Here is a 22059-nt window from a genome sequence, read left to right as displayed (position 1 = left end):
TCAAGGTGAGGTCTACCCAGGAATTTCCCCTTTTAGCAAGTTTTGATGCATAATAAAATTTGAACATCACTACACTAAACTTATAAGACTGTAAAAATCAATGTAATAAACAGCTCTTTGGGAGCACTAATAGTTTGTGTTAATGAAAATTATCCCAGAATTCCAGTCCTTAAAAAAGGCTTAATCTCAGAAGTCTTTAGAACCAAACGAGACCTTAAAATATGTACTTTAATCACATCTTTGTGCAAATGAGGAAACTAAAAAGATGAAATAACCTCCCACAGTCACTGAACAGGTTTGTAGAGGAAACTGAGCCTTTCACCCAGAAAGAACCTCTGATTCTAAGTCCTAAGCCCTCTCCCCTGTTCCGGACTGGAGCATGCTGTACTATATCTGCTGGCTTACCTATTTTAAGCCACTATTTCATCACAGTAAATGCCACTTTAATCCTTGCTTATTTACTTTCTAATGACAAATCCTGAAATCAGTTTCTTTATAAAAACACATTTTGGTGTTCGAAGAGAAACACTCCTGGCTTTAATGTAATTATGAAAACTACAGAGCCATGAAATCTCCCTTGCTAACTGCACACTGCTTGGAGTTTGCATGTAATTTGTGGTTCGTAATGCTCAAGTTTGCCTGCTGGTGAACTCAGATAAGAGAAAGCAGGTACACTTCCAAATTAAAGGGCTCTGATAGAATAAACTGCATTGATACTTCTATTTCCTGAAAAGAAAAAAATTCTGCTTGTTTAGTGAGGTGCAAATTAATCTGAAATAGCTGAATATAATCATAAACAGAATTCTTGAAAGTACTGAGAATTTTTTAATAAAGATATACAAAAGCAATGCTATATAAATGATCTGTGCTGAATGTATCTGAGCTGACATTCTATTCCATTTTAGAACAAGTCATTAAAAAGTCATCAAAAACATGATGAGCAGATAAAGTGACTTTTCTTTTATCTGAATTATTTTGGTTGCCATATTTTCAGAGGTCAAAGGATACTAGCTTTTTCTTTTTTTTTTTTTTTTTTTTTTTTTTTTTATTTTTCAAAACCTTCATTCATTCTTTTGTTAAACATTTAGTTCCAGTTTGAATTAGGGGTGGTCATCTTATTGCTAAATACCAGAAAGGTTGATTTGTTGGGCAATGCTGTATTCACCAATAGTTAGTGCTATAAGAAACTCAAGTTACCAAATCTGCACTTCCAGCAAGTAACTATTAATAATTGTATGAGTTTCCTTTTATTTTAATTTATGAATTACAGGTTCAAAGTGAGTGTTAATATAACATTATATTCAGAGACAATTTCACTGAAGCAAATGGGATAATTTATTATTTTTAAACATCACTATGATTCTTTATGTTTTTCCTGGATCTTTGATAAATTTTTTTAACCATCTGGTTATTTATGACATCACATTATATGTTACACTAAAGGAAGGTAGAAAGATACTTCTTTAGAGAATCTCTGCTTTCAACTTACTTTTAGAATAAACAGCTAGTAGAATATACATCTGGTATTTTTTAAGTTCTTATTTTATAAGAAGGCAAAACAATCTTTGCCTTCAGTAGGAAAACAGCTGCTCACAAGTGAATTCCATTGCAGCAATTGGAAAGAAGTGCCCAGTCCAAATGTGAACTAGATTCTTCTGTCTTTCAGTCAGGAGTTCTGCAATATTGTTAGTAAGTGAAATTCCTGAACATCTATAAATAATTAGCTTTATTTTATGAATTCTTAAAAAATTTTGATGACAAATTTTGCATTATGGAATTTGGATTTGCTATTTATTAGGAAAGGAATTAAGAGGTACTTGAATTTGAATCCAAAATAAACATGTATTTCAGTAAATATTAATAAGGTTAAAGAGAAATTTTCTTTTGAGGGAGAATGTCAGTCTCTTGCAACTGTGTTTATGGAATAGCAGTAGATGATGTCCAAATTTTTAATTGGAAGGACTCCTTGGTTACAATGACTTGTTCCCAAGCACTTTGTCTTCCCTTTCCACACTTGCACTCTCTCTCCCTTTCTTCATCCCTCCCTCTGTCTTTCTTTAGGAAGGAGCCCTTTGCTTCCTAACCTTATGTAACTTGTTTCTGGAAATGGCACAAATTAAATTTTACACAGTAATGTACTTGTGCCTGGAGTATCCATCTTAATCGGAGATAAGGCTACACTTATCCTGTGTTGCCCAATCCACCGCCTCTTACTTTCATATTGCTCCTAGTAGCCTTGCAGTTCATTTACTCTTAGGAGATACTGGATATTACATTTTTAGTACATCTAGTGTAAAATTATAATTTTAGAATTCTCATGATGTTTCTCTGATGGTTTGAAGGGTACTTGGGATGAATTTTTAAAAATGCCAATAAAAATAATCAAGTTCAAACAACCACTGGGTGATCTAGGAGTTAATGTAAAGAAGACAGCAAGTGCAGAAACTTTTGTTGTTTCTTAGGAATGGTTTATGGTACCATCTTAAATGATAGGCTTTACTGTTCCACTAATTGAGAAGTGTATCTGTCAGTTACAGCTACAAGTTGTAGGACAGTGGCATTGGAAGTTAGAGAGTTTGGGCACCTCTGGATAAGCTTGCTTTTTTTTTTTTTTTTTTTTTTTTTTTTTTTTTTTTTGGTGGCTGCCTTGGGCATTCATTTCATATTTATATCTTTATTTAGAAATTAGTGGCTAGTCTCCCTCATGGATGCATTGAAATTTACAGAATAGGAAAAGCAGAAAATCAGTAATAACAGAGTTGTTGGAAGAAAAAGTAGATTTGTAATATAATGAGAATATATCCATTTATAGATTGTTTGTTTTAGAATATCTCTGCATAGAAGTTTTCATCTATGATTAAAATAAAGCATCTCTAACACTGAAGCTTCTTATCTTTCCACAGACATGAAGTAACTTCTCTACTTATCTGTATTGATTAATAACATTAACCTTCCAATACCTCATTTTTGCAACCTTGATACCATCTGCAACTTGTCTCTTGGGATCTTGTGGTTGTGTAGTCTAACCTCTTAGAGAAGGCACAGCTCTCTTCTACAACATCCTTAATGTTCATTCTTATCATTCTTATGTTCAGACATCTCCAGTGATAAAGTACTCACTGATTTCTAATGCAGCCCATTTTTATTACTTTCTCTCTATTTTGAGTCAAACGCTACACATATCCAATCATTTTTACCATTGAGACAAAGGGTTTTCATCCCATTGCCAAAGCCAGCTTGGAGAAAAGCCCAGGCAACATTTTAGTCATCCTTTGCCTGCTTTTCTTTCCATGACAGTTTCCAGTTTTTATTTGCTTGTCTCTATTTGTTGTTTGATTGCCTTGGACATTCCATATTGAAGTGGGTCCTCTGGCAGAAGTGTTAAAGCTCATAGTTTTTTGCTTGTCAACTTTAAGCAAATTGGAAGGGCATAGCAGCAATCTTATTTCCATTTCTGGAAGGCAGCTATGCTCACCACTATTCCACCAACGCCACAGCTTATTTCCATTTCTGGAGAAAAGATGATATTTGAGCAAAAAATGACAACCTGTAAACATCTTCACTCCTTGTAAAATACTCACAGTTTTATTCAAATAAGAGTGATTAACAGTAGTTTGTAACCACACCTTTTTTGAAAAGGACATCCAAAAATTAGATATCATATATAGTATTTGGATAATTCTATAGAGATGTAATAAACCCAAATCATGAAAATGAAGTATGTTGATGTATAAAACATTGCATATGAAAAAGAAACTTAAAAAAAAATGAAAGAGCAGCGAGGAGTTCCAGCAGCTGATATGCGTGGCATGCTTTCTGTGTCTGAGGTCCCATGCTAACCAAGTTACCTGTGTTGTCTCATTTGATTTTCATAACAACCTTAGGTTTCCAGAAAAACTCATTTTACAGTTGAGAAAACTGGGGTACAGAAAGGTTAACTGATTTGCCGAACATCACACAGCCAGTAAGGAGTGGAGCCAGAATGCTAATACAAGTCATCCAGCCCTAGAGTCCCTGCTCTTAACAGTTTTCCAGTATTGGTCAGACTGCCAGCATCAGAATGACCAAGGGTGCTTGGAGAAAGTACACATTCCTAGACTCAGCTGCCAAATCTACTAAGGGAGAACTTCTGAGAGTGTTGCACTGTGTTAAATTGCCAAATGTAATTTATAAATAAATTCATTAGAAGGAATATGTCTCCTAAAACTTCCCCAAAGAAACGAATGATAGGGAAACTCTTCACTCTAGTGTCCCCCCAGCCAATTCTGTGCTTTATTATAATTCATTGTTTGGTTCCAAAAGGGGATTTGAAACCCTGCCCCTTCTGGGCATGTTCTACCGCAGCTTGCAACTGTCTTTGGGTATTAAGAATCATGAATAATCCCTTTTCTTTCTTTTTCTTTTTTTCTCTCTTTTGAGACAGGGTTCTCTCTCTGTTGTCCAGGCTGGAATGCATTGGTAGGATCATAGCTCACTGTAGCCTCGAATTCTTGGGTTTAAGCGATCCTCCCACCTCAGCCTGCCAAGTTGCTAAGACCATAGGTGCACACCACCACACCTGGCTAATTTGTTTACATTTTATAGAGACAGGTCTTGCCATGTTGCCCGGGCTGGTCTCAAACTCCTGGACTCAAGTGATCCTCTAACCTCGGCCTCCCAAAGTGCTGGGATTACAGGCATGAGCCACCATGACTGGCCCATTCGTTTATCCTTCTATGAAGGATGATGGATCTGGGAAAATTTAGCCTTACACCCTTGCCCATCTGCCTACTCTTGCATTTGTGAAATCATTCACCAGGTTGAGCATATAGTGGGCTTCTCGGAGCAGAGAGAAAACACACAGGGATCAGACCCTGACCTTATCATGATGCCTGGCATAATCCAGCATGAGTGGCGCCCAGCTGGAGAAGTTTCTGTCTTTCCTGTAGGAGAAGGATCAGTAGAGGCCAGTGCATCTGCTCTCTGACTTTGCTACCAAGCAATTCAAGCAGTAGAGTCTGTTTACACGGTAAGAAAAATACATTTGTCTGGCACACAATCCCTGAAAGAACTTTTTTGCATTGAAATAGGAATCTGAATTATAGTCAGAATACTAATGCCCTTTCAGGTTTCTCATGCCAGCAGTCATGTTGACAGTGAAATTTAAATCTGGGAAAAATGCTTTTATGAACTGCCAGATTGTTTGGCAAATGATTTAGGTCTATTTGGTTTATTTGTAATGCAGTGATTTTCTTAACATTTTAATATGAAAAATAAAGAATTAAGTTTTGCTTTCGACATGGGTTTTATTTCCCCAACAATAACACTCTTAGTCCTACCTCATCTTTCTTCTTAAATTTAAAATGTAAATGGAGAGATGTCTTGTATGCTATATAGCACATATTTGCCAGTCTGCTTTCTTTTTCACATATAAATCAATGCAGATTCTTTCTCATTGTGGCTTTTTACTCTTATTTTCTTTTGATCTGAAATAATAGAGTTGGTTCATTTGTAATAACTCTTGGGAATTTGTTTTCTCTGACTTAGCAGCAAATTTAACCCCTAAATAGAATTCAGATTGAATACATTCAGTAGCTGTTATTCTACATTTAAATTGTGTCAAGTTTTCATAAGCGTTTGGCCTTGATTTTACATGTTGTTGTCTTTGGCATTTCAGTCGAGTTTTATCCTTTTCAAAAGTAGGACCCAGAGTTAACAATGTCAGAGTGGTCCTGGGTGCCCATGAGACTCAGTCTCCCTACACCACCCAGGCCCTCCTACCTTCCAGAGGGGTCGCACCTCCTCCACAGAGGAGTCCACAACTCACAGAGCAGTCCTCAAACTGACATGTCTGCCTTTCTAGCTTCTTTAATCTTTGCAGCCAATGAACAGGCCACAATTTCCACCAGTAAATTCCAGTTCTGTCTTGAATAAAGATGTATAAAATGAAAAAAAGGCATTTCCCATGTTGTATGCTCTATCAGAAAGACTCCTATCCTCAAAGTTGGTAGGAAGACACTCTTCAGACTTCTGAGGTTTATGGCGCCTCCTTGATTGCTTTCCATAGGTCCATCTCTCAACCCTTCAGTCTTCTTTGTAGCTGGCCTCTGACCCCCACCTCTGATTTCAGTTCCCCCAGTTATGGATCCGAGCACCAATCTCTTTGGCGTCTGATCCAAACTAAGCAGAAAGGAATTACTTTAACAGCAATGGAAGCCACCTCTGGATGGTTTCAACATATCCCCCAAAAAAGTCAGTGAAAAGCCAGGGTTTGGCATCTAATTAGCCGTGTGATCTTGAAGCCTCATTTGCTGTTACTATTGACCTTAGGAGGCCGTGGATAACTTTATGCCTTATAAAGTTTCATATTGTATAATCTCATACAGAAATGTGAGGTCAGTAAAGTCATACATGAAAGTACACTAGGCTGTCTGAGGCCTCGGTCTTAGTATCACCATTTCCTGAATGCTGGACAAATAGGCTTAATATTTTTCACCAAATTAACCACTTGTGAGACAGTACTGGCCCACTCAGAATTGCCTTTGATGTTTAGATACGCCATTTGGATGTACTATCATTGCACTACGTTTTTAGAATTATTTAAGATCAAATATTATTTAAAAAGAAACTAAGGCCGGGCGCGGTGGCTCACGCCTATAATCCCAGCACTTTGGGAGGCCGAGGCGGGTGGATCACGAGGTCAAGAGATCAAGACCATCCTGATCAACATGGTGAACCCCCGTCTCTACTAAAAATACAAAAATTAGCTGGGCATGGTGGTGCACGCCTGTAGTCCCAGCTACTCGGGAGGCTGAGGCGGGAGAATTGCTTGAACCCAGGAGACAGAGGTTGCGGTGAGCCGAGATCGCACCATTGCACTCCAGCCTGGGTAACGAGCAAAACTCCGTCTCAAAAAAAAAGAAACTAATAAGTAAAGTGGACCCACTATAAAGAAAAATGTACGTCATTATAAACAGTAGTACTATTTCAGGTCAAATCAAGAAGCTTTTCCAGGCTGGGCATGGTGGCTTACCCCTGTAATCCTAGCATTTTGGGAGTCTGAGGCAGGTGGATCACTTGAGGTTAGTAGTTCAAGACCAGCCTGGCCAACATGGAGAAACCCTGTCCCTGCTAGAAATACAAAAATTAGCTGGGCCTTGTAGTACAAACCTATAATCCCACCTACTCGGGAGGCTGAGGCACAATTGCTTGAATCTGGGAGGTGGAAGCTGTTGTGTCAGATTGTGCCACTGCACTCCAGCCTGGGTGAAAGAGCACGACTCCATCTTGAAGAGAGAGTGAGAGAGAAAGAAAGAAGCTTTTCCAAAGTGGCCACCCTTTCTCTGTTCTCTTGTCCCCGGCTGTCCACTGCTCTTCCGAGAGGCAGTCATTTGGTCCTCTTGTTGCACAGGCAGCTATGTGCTTGTTCTCTCTATGGAGCACATGACGAGATGCTGCAGCAGCGTCTAGTTCTCTAGCATCTGATTTCTCCATTTTCATTTCTCCTTTTTTTTCTTTCTATTTTAGAGACTTTGTCACCAGGCATAATACTTATGGATTCTTATCACTCAAACTACAAACTAGTGTGAGATGTGGGAATCTGCTTTAATCTTGAAACACCCTTATAATTTACTAGGTTCTTTGTTTCCATGAGGATCAAAACGATCATAAAAATAAGAATGTGCAGAAGAACTTAAAGAAATCAGCAAGCATAATCAGGTGACAGTCATGTTAAGAATTTAATTGCATATTTCATCTTTGAATTCTCTTCTCATTTTATGTAAGGAGACATGGAGAGAGAAAATGAGAGCATGTGGATTCTGGCAGATCCTGAAGGACAAATATCTTTATTTTCTCTTCTCCCCTGGGAGTGGGTTGAGCAAGAAATTTTGTTCCACTGAGCAATCCAGTTTTGTCTTAACAGACATTTTCTATTGGGATCTGACAGGCTAGCTTCGATTTTTTCTGTTATTAACAAAACCTATAATGATGATGCTACCTATAGCATTTTATACTTTACAGCGAACTTTTCTCATTTATGTCTTGCAGTTCAACTCAGTATTAGGTATTGATTTCATTTTGCAAATCAGGAAACATGAACGGAGAGGTTAGATGGTATTTCTGAAGATACTCTGCATGTGAGTCTTAGAGCTGGGGTAGCAACCCAGGTGTTCGAACTCCAAAGCCCTTTCTTTGTGCCACATGTTGCTGTCACTGAATAAAAAAGCAGAGGGAGTCTCATTTATTGAGCACCTAGTATGCACAAGAAGCATTACGTATGTTACATAATATTCACAGACACCTTGAGAAGATAGATAATATCATCATTATTTTAGCTAGAAAGCAAAAACTCAAAGGGCTTTAATTACTTGCCCTTTATATAAAGGACAATATATAACTGATACCATGTCATATATTATATTTGCTTTCTTCCAATACAGATTATGGATCCCACTCTGAAATACACAAGAATTTGTTCTTGGTACCTTCCCTCTACCCCCATCATCCCCTTGGATACTATAGTTTAAAAAATAGGGAGGGTGTGACCATCATACTGCCCTTGTGCAGTGTCCGGTGAGTTTTTCATGGCCAAACAGAAGCCTCTGCCATACCTAAATATTGTATCAGTTCTTGCAATGTAAAAGTGGTAGAAAATACACAAAAGATAACATCAGTGTTAGCCTTTTTCCTCCCTAACCCATTTTCATGGTCTTTCTCATCATTGTGATTTTGGTGTAGTAACAAACATCCCTCAGCCCATCAAAATCTATCCATCACTGGGAACCTGCACCACCCTTACCCTTTCCTGGAGCTTGCTTCGGCTCACATTGATTTGTTTCTTCTCTGATTTCTCTAGCACTTACATCATACAATTAAACGCTTCACACACAAATTGCTTTATGTGCTTCATTTTGCAAGTTTATGGGAAATAACAAATTTTCTGATTTCAAGGTTGTATCTCACAGATGTGTACTTTGTATTTTTCTCAGTACCCCACACAATGCTAGGAATATAGATATTTAATGTTTGGTTGGTTTTCATTAAGAAGTTAGGTTAAGAATATTGATTAAACAACTAATTTTTGCTTTGTATCAATTTTGAGTCTGAACATCAATTTTTCCTAGGCACTAAATTATTTGGGATAAGTTAATAATTAGTTTTATTCTTAGTTTAAAAATAGTCTAGAAAAATAAAAAGAATAGACATTTGATATAATTTTTTTTTGAGACGGAATCTCACTGTGTCACCCAGGCTGGAGTGCAGTGGAGCTATCTTGGCTCACTGCAACCTCCTCCTCCTGGGTTCAAGTGATTCTCCTGCCTTAGCCTCCTGAATAGCTAGGATTACAGGCATGCAGCATTATGCCCCATTAATTTTTGTATTTTTAGTAGAGACAGGGTTTTGCCATGTCGGCCAGGCTGATCTCAAACTTCTGACCTCCAGTGAGCCACCTGCCTCGGCCTCCCAAAGTGCTGGGATTACAGGCGTAAGCCACCACACCCAACCTAGAATATTTTTATTTTTATTTTTGAAGATACATGTGAACATGAAAACACAAGAACAAAAGGATAGGTGTAAAGGAGTATAAGTCAATGAAGAAGAAAGATAAGAAAACAGGCACAGATGAGGAAACATGGTCAAATTCTGACATGAGGGGATCAAAAACAAAGAATAAACATACATACTAAGTATAAATGTAAATATACAATTGGATAGGGATCCTGTGGTCAAATAAAAAGTAACCTAAGAAATTTGGACTTTATTCTACAGCCAGTAGGAAGACATAGAATGTTTTTGAACAGGAGTAAATGGTAGTGCAGATGGTGATGGAGGTAGTGGGGTTATCTCAAAGCTTCATTACCTCAGGGGACAGTCAACAACGTAAAGACAGCCAGATAAGAGTACAAAGTGGCAGCGGCTACTAGCTGTAGTCCTCTGTGGTCACAGGGCAATGCAGGTACCATTTTTACCATCCTTTGAAATTTTCAAAACAAATTAGAAATCTGGGCTTTTGTGTAAAAAATTCACATTTAAAAATGTTAGCTTAAGAAATTTTAAACACAACGTTAATCAAACAGAGCACTTCTGTGAGGCAGATACCAGCCTGTGATCTTGACCTACATGAGTGACACAATCACTTTTCAAAATATGTAACTAAAGAAAGCTGGTCAGAATCAGGGCAAGAACTGCACATGACAGAGAAATACTCTTATTTTAGAGACAAACTCACTGGTTTTCTTTTAAAATGAACACGGTTACAGTGTGTGTAACCTAGCTAGGCTTTACAATTTTTGCAAATACTCTTCAACTCTATAGAATTGACGATGGTAATATGATAAAAATCTTTAAAATATGTCAGAAATTATGAACTTGCTTTATAAACCCTCATCTGGCTTCAAACATGAATTAAGAGGTTTAGAGGACTTTTGAGACAATCATTAATTAAGTTTGTTGATAAAACACAGGCATAAACCAGGACATTCCTGTGCAAACTAGGATGTATGGTTACCCTATCTGCTTACATATAATTGGAATTCTAAAATAAACACATTTTAAAAATAAGGTTAAAGTAGCTTGTAAGGTTAATAACTGAATTTGTTTTCTAAAATTGTTACAAGGCAATAATCCTCAAAATTGGGAAGCTCAATGATCCCTGAGCAGTACATGTAAAAGGAATGTAGATGTAGCCACATCACAGTGAAACTATAGAATACCAAAGATGAAAGGAAGCTCCTTTGTGGTAAATATAGAAAATATTAGTAGGTAGCTTCAAAGTTAAGATAGCTCATGTGTTGGGGACAAATGAAAAACAGCCTCAGAAACTTGGACTTTATTTCCTAGCCAACAGGAAGATGTAGCATGGTTTTGAATAACAGGTGAATGGTAGTATGGATGATGATGGAGGTCATGAGGTCTTTGTTGCAATAAAGATAATGATTAAAATGGAGCAACAATTAGACTGACAGCAGACTTTTCAATGGTATCAATTGAAGCCTGAAAACAACAGAATAATATGATAAAGTGAAGACAGACTATCACTAGAATTATATACCCGGCTAAACATTATTCATTAATAAGGATTTACCAAAAATATATTTTGACATACAAAAGGAGTATTTATTACTTGCAGACCTTCACCAGTGGGATTTCTAAAAAATGCACTTCAAAAACATGGAAGGATGATTTGAGATGCAAGCAAAAACTGTGAGCAGGGAAGTTGGAAAACATGGGGATAAATTCAAATAAATAATGTCTACGTTAAAAAATGTCTAATTTGGGGAGTGAAAAGTCAAGGTAGTTTTAAAATATAAAACATTGTATGACATTATTATTTAAGATAGGAATGGATGACTGAAAAATTATTCCAAGTATTTTAATTTTGGAAAATGAAGTTGAAAATATTGATTGCTTATTTTAAATATAAAGTCTAACATTTTAATAATTGCTTTATTATAGGTATCACTTCCAAATTAATAAAGAGGTGAATAAGATTAGACAAAATAGAAAATTTTCAACCAAAGAGAAAGCAGGATGTGAAAAAAAGAAACATAATATAATCAGGTCAAATGTCATAAAATAAGATAGTAAATATACAAGTAAATATAGTGGTAATTATAGAAAATATTAATGGGCCAATTTCCTGATAAAAGGATTCTGATCCACTATTTCAAAAATACTATGAGAGAAAAAAATTTTAGTTCAGAGCTGAAAAGGACTTAGAAAATGTAGTTTCTCATTTATAAATGAGAAAGTCAAAGCCTAGAGATGCCAGTGAGATGAGCAAGTTCACATACCTAACAAGTACCAGAGATTCAACTAGAACTCAGGTTTCCTGGCTTCTAATACTGTAAGCTCTACTAAATTATACTTTTGTCTTTTTTTCCACAAAAATCTATTTAATTCCACAGGATGAGTTTCGGTGCAACTTTTTTTTGTTTTTTATTCCTGAAGATACTGCTGGCCTTGCCTCCAGGACTAAAGGTATTTTTTTTTTTTCCCTAGAGGATAGACAAGGCTGTGACTGACTGGTAATGAGAATAAAATATTGCAATACAGAAAAAATTTAGGTGATTTTTTTTTGTCTTTTGACTTGACCTAAGCTTAAGGAAAGTTAATTTCATATCTAATTATATCTTTAAAAGTATGGACGGGAAATCGATGAAGGAAGACCAAGAAGAATATTGGATAGGTGGAAAATTTTCAGCTTGTTCAAATTTGTGAGTTTTGATGTTGTGATTAAAAATTTTAAGTGCTGGTGACACAATAGATTCTGGAGAATTTCATTGACTTTAGTTTTTTGCACAAGTTAAATTTGAGATATCTGTGTGTCCCCTGATGAAAACGTGGTTCTGGAATACGGAAGCGTATTCAAGGTTTCCTAGTAAGAGGAGCTATTATATTTATCAGTGATGTTTGAAACTGTGGAGACAGTGTAGTATCTGGTAGCATCATACAAGACGATGAGAAAGAATGAGATCAGAAGCCTCTAAAGCACCTTTAAGAGGTGAGCAGAAAGGGAAGCTTGCCAATCAGGAAGAGGAGCTTGCCAAGTGAAGAAGAAAACTTAAAAGAGACTTAAGAATCAGGAGAGAGTCATGCCCCGAAAGAGTGAATTTAAAGAAATAAGAGGTTATCATCTATACCATGTGTTTCAGAATAGACAAGTAAGAGGAGAATCAAAAGTTAAAGTGCTGGATATGGCAGTGATGAGGTCACTGATTATTTTAGCATGAACAATTTCAGTAGAGTCTTAGCACTGCACACAGCTACAATTGGTTGAAAAAGGAATGGGGTTTGAAATAGCACAGCTGAAAATGATCTAAAGCACATACATGAATAAAAGTTCAAAAGTGAGATGATAACATCAAATAGAGAGCCGGAGTGAAAAAATATATAACCTAAATTCCTCACTATTTAACCTAATATTCAGAAAGAGGCCTACACTTTGGATATTTGAGAAAAGCTGGTCTTTGGCATGATCTGTGTCACTTCCCAGCACTGTGACTTAGAACTGGCACCAAACCTCTTTACTTTTCAGTTTCATCATCTAAAAAATGGTCTACTACTTCAGAATAAATAAATGGTGTGATATATGTGAATGTACATACATGTAACACCCTGTTTAAGTCTACATTCTTGATGTTGTTTTTGTAATATTTTATTGGTAGTTAGCTTGGTAAAAAGCCTAAACTTGTGGTGTACCGTTACACTACTTTTATCTAAACCCTGTTTTGATTATGCTTTGCCCAGTCACCTATACCCATCCCCAAACCATGACTTGAATAGATCTCATAGTATCTCCACTTATTGTTCTCTTATTTAAAAACAAAACAAACAAACTCAGTCAGAGCACAGAGGATGTTTAAGGCAGTGAAACTTACTCCATAGGATACTATAATTGTGGATTCATGTCATTACAAATTTCCACAAAACCACAGGATGTGAAGCACCAGGAGTGAACCCTAATGTAAACTATGGATTTTGAGTGATAATGATATGTTAATGTAGGTTCATCAGTTGTAATAAATGCACCACTCTCGTGGGGGACATTGATAGTGGAAGAGGCTATGCATGTGTGGGGCTAGGACGTGTATGAGACATCTCTGTATTTTCTGGTCAGTTTTGCTGTGAACCTAAAAGTGCTCTTTTAAAAGTTGATTAAAACAAAAGCAAATCTCAGTACTGTTGAGTTCGGTTTAAAAAGGCAAAATTGTCACATCCAGTTTAACAATAATATTCTTCCCTTACCTAAATCTGACTACATTCCCAGGGACTGCTAATGTAATCAAAAGAGCAGTTTGATCCTCCCTTTCAGTCCCTTCTTTTTGTAGTTCTTACTGTTTCAAAACCAGGGATGGAATGAGAGCTGGAAGATGAAGAGAGGACAGATGACTAACCTGATGTGCCTAACCTGATGTGCAATTACAATTCTTTCTTGACTTCTTTAGCGAAGCCTGTCCTGCCACCCACAGAACAAGCTTCTGTGTGACACAACTGAATGCTGGTTCCCTTATGGAGGATATTCCGAGAGCCTTTTAGGGTTCTCTTGCTGCATAGTGGAAGATTTGCTCAGGTTCCTTCTTTTTTAAATGTCTTCAGCTCCCTTCTGCCCCTGATAATATATATCATAGCTTTCCACACCTCATCCAGGAGACAGCTCTCTTGGAGGTAGCTTAATGGCAAAATGTCTCAAGTACAGCTACCTGCTATAGTGTTTACTGATGATCCATGGGAAACTCACATAACCTAGGCATGCCAAGCTGTGGGAAATCAGGCTTCTCTACTGCCTCCCCCTCCTCAACCCTCCTATCTCCCACTCTTACACAAAAGCAGATCAAAATGTCATTGTTTAAGCAAACACTATCCAATCAGCCCAACCAGCACATGGCTTTGTGTGCATGAAAGCACCCATTCAAAGAGTCTGGTTTGAGTCTTAGTTGCCTATTTTAGGGCAATAGTAAAAGTCCCACTCAAAAGTCTGATATCCTTTAAAATGCAACGCATTTGATCTTATGCAAGTGTTTCTTATTGTGTTCTGTGATGAAAAACAATTCTCAACCTTGACTAAAAGCTGTAAGCTGCCTGCATTTATATATTTATCCTGCAGGTTTCGAAAAAAATGAGCCTAATCAAAATCCCACTGGGAAGAAGTATGTCAAAAAGATTAATTAGAAGGAAAGCAAAAATGGTGCCTTCTCCTGCCTTTGTGTTAAACATTCTTAGGAAACAAGCACTTAAATAAAATAAGTAAAGATGTCTTTATATGCTTTTGGTTGTAAATTTTATTAAGGTCTTGAAGAGAGTTCATCTGAGTGTTTAAACAGTGTTTACTGAAAAGCATCTCCAACCTTCACGAGCAGAAACATAAAATTGGTAGATATGTCAGGGTATTACTGACAATGGAGTCAAAGGCCCCCTATAAAAAAGCTATCTATGGCTTTTCCTCTCTTCCAGGAAAGATGAATTGCCATGGTAACACTGCCTTGAAATAATAGGTCAGGTTTTATCCTTCTGCCTCAGGCTTATTCTATCAGGTTTTACTTAGAAGTGGATACCATTGTAAAATGAAGGGTTTTGGTATTTCAAAGCCAGATGTCATGACAAGAAAAGTCTGATCAATAAAATCTGCAGGTATGAAAAGGGTGGATAAAGGACTATAGGTAGGGAGAATATTTAAACTGATTGAAGAACTATTTAGAGGCCAGCTTATTAGTACTTTCTAAAATGTGAGTTTTTTGTAACATGCTTGTACAACTAAATGTGCATAAATGAAGTCAGGCTGACTGCACAAGATCAGTTGGGAAAAGTGGTGTGTAAATTTTATTTTAATGGAGGATTAACTGCTCTAAGGAAAAAGTTTCTATTTCATTCCAAAATAAATGTGCAACAAGAAAGCATAAAATATTTAAGCTTCCTAATTCAATTACTTATTTTTAAAAGACAAATTCAATACTGCTTTGTGCCTATTTATGGAAATCTCTAAAAATGCAACGGGGGCAAGTATTAATGACATTACATAAACAAGGTGATGTGTAGTAATTGAAATTTTGTTGCTTCTGTTGTTTGGGGGAGTTGTGTCTCAGTATATACATCATGACTTTACATTTTTCTGTAACAGTATCTCAATTATTTTGGGTTGAAATCCCAATAGAAACTAATTTAAAATTTTTGTCACATCAAGCAACATTGTTTCTTCTTCTAATAGGACATATGTTAGAATAGATAAAGAGATAGAGAAATAGATAGATAGCTAGTTTTTGAAGTACAAGATATATCAAACCAACTTTTTTTAACAGGTTCATTTAGCGTAAGTTAAATGTAGCATATGGTAGTGGATTTTAGCATAACATCTTTCACTCAGTGAGACTACGTTTGGCTTCTCCATAGACCACCTTGAATTTTGTTGCTTTTTCTTCTGTAGAGTACTAATGGTGTGTGGGGGTAGCTCTGAGATTTATATTGCTTTCAGTCTGATCATGAAGATTGCAAAGTGGGATCAGTGGACTGTGGTAGTTTCCTAGAGCTACTGTAACAAAGAGGCACAAACTGGGTGGCTTAACACAGCAGAAATGTATTGCCGCACAGTTCTGGAGGCTGGAAGTTCTAAATTAAGGTGTCAGCAGCACCATGCTGTCTCTGAAGGCACTAGGGGAGAATCCAGTTCTTGGTAGTCCTTATCTTACAGATTCATCAGGCCAGTATCTGCCTCTGCCTTTACATGGCTTTCTCCTCTGAGTGTTATGTACCTAAAGTGTTACATGTATAACGATTAGGGCCCACTTTAATCCAAAATGATCCACACATTGGGTACAGTGTACACTGCTCGGGCGATGGGTGCACCAAAATCTCAGAAATCACCACTAAAGAACTTAATTCATGTAAAGAAACACCACCTGTTCCCCAAAAACCTACTGAAATAATTTAAAAAAGAAGACCTCATTTAACTTGTTTGTATCTGCAAAGACCCTTTTTCTAAAGAAGATCACATTCACGGTCTGGGGTGAGGAATTCAATGTATCTCTCTGGGGGACATAATACAACCCACAGCAGAAACTGAATTGGGGGGTCTTCAACACTGAATAAATTGTCTCTATTACAATTTTAAATTGCTATGCTGTCTGGTTCTTCAGAAAAATAAATGGTGGTATTATTTGAGTTACTTTTCGTTACTAATGATTATTCCCATTCTTCCTTTCCCTTCAACTTTAAATTTTTGTAGATTATATAGAGAATATGGTATTCCTAATGAATACCTAATGAAATGCTCCCACTGTGTAGAATTTTAAAACGTACAAATATGGCTAGAGTAGGTAAAATAAGCTTAATATATACCTATTGCAATTCCTAACTTGTAATAGGTGTTTACTAAATGTTTGTTGAATGAATCAATCAGTGTTAACATTAAACTATACTGAGCATAATCTGTCTTTAATGATTCAAAACAATTTCTTTGGGCATAAGGTAACTAGGTACGAATTAAGAGATTTCCACTTACCTAAGTGCTCAATAACTAAGTATTCTATTTCACTTCTTTATGTCCATTTGGAAACTCATTAGGTAAAGCGGGTTTTTTAGTCTTGGATTACACTGTTCCCAGCCCCCGTTTCTTTTGACTTCCCCTTTTAGGTTATCGCATATTCTTTTCTACAGCTTCATTAAGCCACTTTTGCTGATCAGTTACATTGATGTGTTTTGACTTGGTCTCTCCACCTAAAAAACTGTCTACTTTATCATATATCAGGATTATCTGTCCTTTGATCTATTTTTCTCTGTCTAGGTATTCAATGGATGTATTTTCATTGTGGCTGTATTATTTAAGTTATATTTCTTTACTAACAGTTACACCCATTTTCCCTTTAATTAAATACCAAGAGAAATAACCACTAAAACAAAACACAAATGACAGTACAACTCATACCTTACAAATGACTATTTCCTCAATTTTTAAAGCTAAGTGTTACTTCTGCATGACCTCAAAAGGTTTTGAGAATATCACCATTTATTTATTTATTTTAAACAAGAAAGATTTCATCAGAAAAAAAAATTATAAGACAGAAACAAACATAAGTGTGCCAAATTCAAACCAAAAATGTTTTAGGCTACTACTTATCAAGCTGTGAATGTTTTTCATTTTAAAGTTTGTTTTTTTCTTGACAGGTATTTAAGTATTTGTTAATCAAACCTGCCATTAATGCCAAAATTATCCCAAAAACATGATTGGGAAATCAAAATATTCAAGCTAACTAAAATAATTTTGTTTTTAAAAAAGAAGAAAATGAAAGCTATCACTCATGGAAGAAAGTTTTTATTTTTTAATCACATTTGTATCCCTCATTTTCTCTCTGAGATTTCCAGTTGTTTTTCAATCTTCAGAAGCCTACATTTATGGAAAGTCAGCAAGTATACCCAGTTATTAGATCCAGCTAGGCAGAGGAACAACACGAAGCCAGGATTTTGAGCCAGCTTCCTGGGCAAATTGGGAAGAGATACCATTTTAGTTAGTTACCTGAGACTGTTCAAGTTTAATTACATTAGAGGCACTTGACATTATAAAATGTTTTTTTTCTTTCAAATATAACCTTCTGTCATCATTAATAAATGTCAATTGTAATGAAGTGTTTTTTCCACTTCCTTTTCTTCCTTATATAACGGAAGAAAATGCTAATTAGTTTATAATCCTGAAATTGTTTTCAAAGCCAAAACAAAGCCAACGTGATGTCTGTGTATTAGCTTAATTTTATTCTTTATATTTGGAGAAGAAATTTTCTCATTTTATTTCTTACTATACTTTCCCTACTTAGTGCAATTTCTTATTCTCCCTGAGAGCTTTTAAGTGATAAATATTACCAGTTAGATTGTGTTTCTGGGTTCAAATCAGAATGATGTTGAAGATCTTGCCCCTTGCTATGACTTAAGTACTATCAGAAAGCTTCTATTTTTTTTCTTGAAAGCTGGTTTTCCCCTCTCTCTTTTTTGATTTTGATACATAATGGCTATTCAGCCCTGTGGTTTCTAAGTTTCCTGTAACATTTCAATCAGAATATAATGGCGACTTGATTTCTTCTCTCTCAAAGATTAAATATGACCACAATATGAAATTGATGTATTTCATAACACTAGAACAAGTTTCTTTACTGTCAAAATGAAATTAACATTTTATGAAAAGGGGATACCGTCACTGAAAGAGGTCAAGAAGAAAGAGATAGATAAAGTCAGTTTTTCAACACAACATTATTCAGTGTCTGTGCTGAAAACATGCTTGACAGAAAAGGTCTAGGTCACCTTTTAGCAGTATCTGGGTAAATTGGTTGTTTTCCCCTATTGAGAAATTAGGGGGAAGCTGTCTATTGTAGTACGGAGAAGGCAGCAGGCTTGGGGTCCCAACCTGTAAAAACACTATATAATAAAAAAAAAAAAAAAAAAAGTGTGACCAAGAGAAAAAGAAAGAAATTTAAATTTATTTAAAATAAGAAAGAAAAAAAAAAAAAAAAAAAAGGTAAATTACATTTATAGATAATATGTTCTGGAAAATATGAACCCAAGCCAAATGTGGGAAAATTTTTAAATAGACTGAATAGACTGAATAGTTATAAGGGGTTCTGCTCCCTGGAAAGCTTACCCATATCACAAAAGCCTCGCTTATACTTTGCATTATAAATGGTCTTTGGAAGTTTGGTTCTGGCATTTTATCCATGTTGATCTAACTTTCTTCTTTGTTTCACAGTTGGATATACTGCTAACTGAATTAAATCCAATGAATATGTAAGAATATCCAAATAAGTTCAAGATTTGCTTCTTTCTGCATAGTTTGTATATTTGTCCCTATGATATAGTTTGTGACATCTTTGTTTATCCCTAGCATCTACATTTTTATTTTTAATATTTATAAAATAGGCAAAGTACAATAAAATGTTCAAATAATGGCCAAGTAATTTATATTATATAGTCATGCAATTATGCAGCATTGCATATCTATTATTATGGCTTGGGTTCAACTCTTTTATAAATTAATTAGCCATTTATATGCCTATTTATAAGTAATTTTTACTATTAGAATATTTACCTTTTTTTAGTGATTTCTTAATACCATTTTACATATTAAATATATTAATCTTTGGTCTCTTTCGTCTAATGCAAATATACTTTATCAGTTTAACATTTGATGTTCTAACATTTTAATTTTACTTTTTTTATGTTCAAGGAATTGACAGATTTTTGTGTGGTGATAATCTTTATTTTTTGTTTTCTGCCATTGGGACTATGTTCTGAAAGATCTTCCTCACCTGTTTTACATTATTTCTGATATTTTGAGTACTAGAATCTGTTTTCATCCTACTTTTGAAACTTTATTTTCTGTAAAATTACCAAATAAATATGTTCTAATCAGGCCAACCTTATCCCTGCTCCAAGAGTAGAATACAATTGTTGGCTTCACAAAAATTCACACCCTTAGCTAATTTTCAGTTCCATTTTATACCCTACATTCTTCCAGAAGCATTCACTGATTCCCAGCCTCCTTTCATCACTCTTCTATAGACTTTCAGGAGCCAAATGGGATATACCACACAAATTGGGAGAAAGTAGTAGGCAATCTTTAGTTTCACACTGCCGTTCATGGTGGAGTGTAAGCATCTAAGCAGGTACATACCTATGGGTAAAGAACAGCAAATTCAACATGAGCCCTTCCCAGTAGTGACCTTATGAGACATTAGTTTTGTTTTGATGGTAAAGGGAGCTGTTCTTGTGTGCAACACATTAGTTTTCCCTCCAAGGCCTGTTAAACCTTGGTAGCTGGGAAGCACTCTGCACCCAAAGGAGGCATCTCTGAGATACGAGAGTCCAGACTAAAGTCGAAAGAAGATAATATTTCTGTCCAAACTGCTAAGCATCTAAAGAGTACTAGGAAAGATAAGCCAGATGCCAGTCTCCAGAGAAAGGGGCAAAGAGAGAAACTGAAAAGCATTTGTAAGTGATGCCCCAGGTCCTGAGTAGGGGATTTGAAGTAAGGAACAATTAAACTGTTATATGCTACCCCTTTTGAAAGTATCAAACATCTGTACTTGTAAGCGGCTATCTTTATCTTCTGTTAGCCTTGCTGTCCCACATTTCAGGAATAAAAGCTAGTACTTGCCATTTATTGATCAATTTTTGTGTGATGCTCTCTATGGGAAACACTTCACATGAATTACTTCACAGAACCCTAACAAGCATGCTAAATGTTAGAGGGATATGGTTTACAGAGGTTCAGGAACTTGTCCACATTCCTCAGCTATCTAATGGGAGAGAAGGACCTCAAATCCAGATCTATCTGACTGAAACACACATACAAAGCAGGTATTTATATTCCCATCTTAGAGTTGGATAAACTGAGACTGAATTGCAAGCTTCTTAAAAGCAGGGACATTTTTATAAACTTCCTTTTTGTCCCCACACTGGCTTGTACTTAGCAGATAAATGCACATGGTGGAGCTAATATACTCCCTGATCTTAAACTATAGTAAAAGCTCAGATTTTAAATATGTCTGATCTTTCTTTTTATTTTATTTTCTGCAGTTAGATGCTGATAATGAAAGTAAATAAACATAGAAGGTACTTTGAGCTGGTTCTTTACCAAAAAAACTTTTTTTCAGAATATCGCAAAGCTGCCATATAGATATCATTAGGACATAATAAGTGATTTAAAAGAGGTAGCAACTTCTCCTAGATCACAAAGAAAAGAACAGAAACAAAGAAAAAAAATGGAAAAAAAAAAAACCCTCTGCACTTTAAAACCATCCTCCCACATTTTCACCCTGTGTTATTACAATTTACATATATATTACCTTTCTCTTAACAGATTGCTGTAACTATTGTTGTTTAGATTTGTCTTTTGGGCTTTATACTAGAATCCTGAGGGGATTGCCACCACAATTATAGAGTATTGTCAGTTTTTCTATGCACTTAATTTTTTTAGTGGGGATTATACCTTCAAGTGTCTTCCATTTGCATATTAATAGGTTTTCTTTGCAGATTGAAGAACTCCCTTTAACATTTGTAGATGGGTCTGGTGGTGTTGAATTCCTTCAGCTTTTGTTTGTCTGGGAAAGACTTCATCTCTTTCATAGATAAAGGATATTTTTGCTGGATACAGTATTCTTGGATGGCAAGTTTCTCTGTTAGCACTTTAAAAACAACAGTCCCACTCTCTTCTGGCCTTTATGGTTTTCACTGAGAAGTTGTCAGACAAATTGGAGTTCCTTTATATGTTATTTGCTTCTTTGTACTTGCTGCTTTTAGGATTCTCCATTTGCCCTTGACCTTTGAGAGTCTGACTATTACATGCCTTGGGGTAGTCTTATTTGGGTCAAATCTGTTTGATATTCCCTGACCTTGCTACACCTGGATATTTATCTGTTTTTCAGGCTTTGGAAAGTTTTATCTTATTATTTCTTTAAATAAGCTTTCTATCCCTTGTTTCTGATCAACTCTTTTGAACACTAATAATTTTTAGAGTTGGTCTTCTGAAGTACAAACATAGAGCTTAGTAGAAGAAATAAGACATAGTGTTTGATAAATCTTTAGGGTGACTATAATTTATAG

The 22059-nt window shown here is 35.9% G+C and overlaps 1 protein-coding gene across 2 annotated transcripts in view; it reads left to right on the top strand.

Annotated features, from left to right (window-relative positions):
- Positions 1 to 22059, top strand: part of RAB3C (RAB3C, member RAS oncogene family) — a 269450-nt gene that overhangs the window by 107608 nt on the left and 139783 nt on the right. The window lies entirely within an intron of this gene.

This window comes from Sapajus apella, unplaced genomic scaffold (genome assembly GCF_009761245.1).
Source record: "Sapajus apella isolate SASKATOON/1434 unplaced genomic scaffold, GSC_monkey_1.0 scaffold1, whole genome shotgun sequence".
NCBI lineage: Eukaryota > Metazoa > Chordata > Mammalia > Primates > Cebidae > Sapajus > Sapajus apella.
The sequence above is the reverse complement of the archived record's forward strand: the minus strand, read 5'-3'. Positions and strand labels throughout refer to the sequence as shown.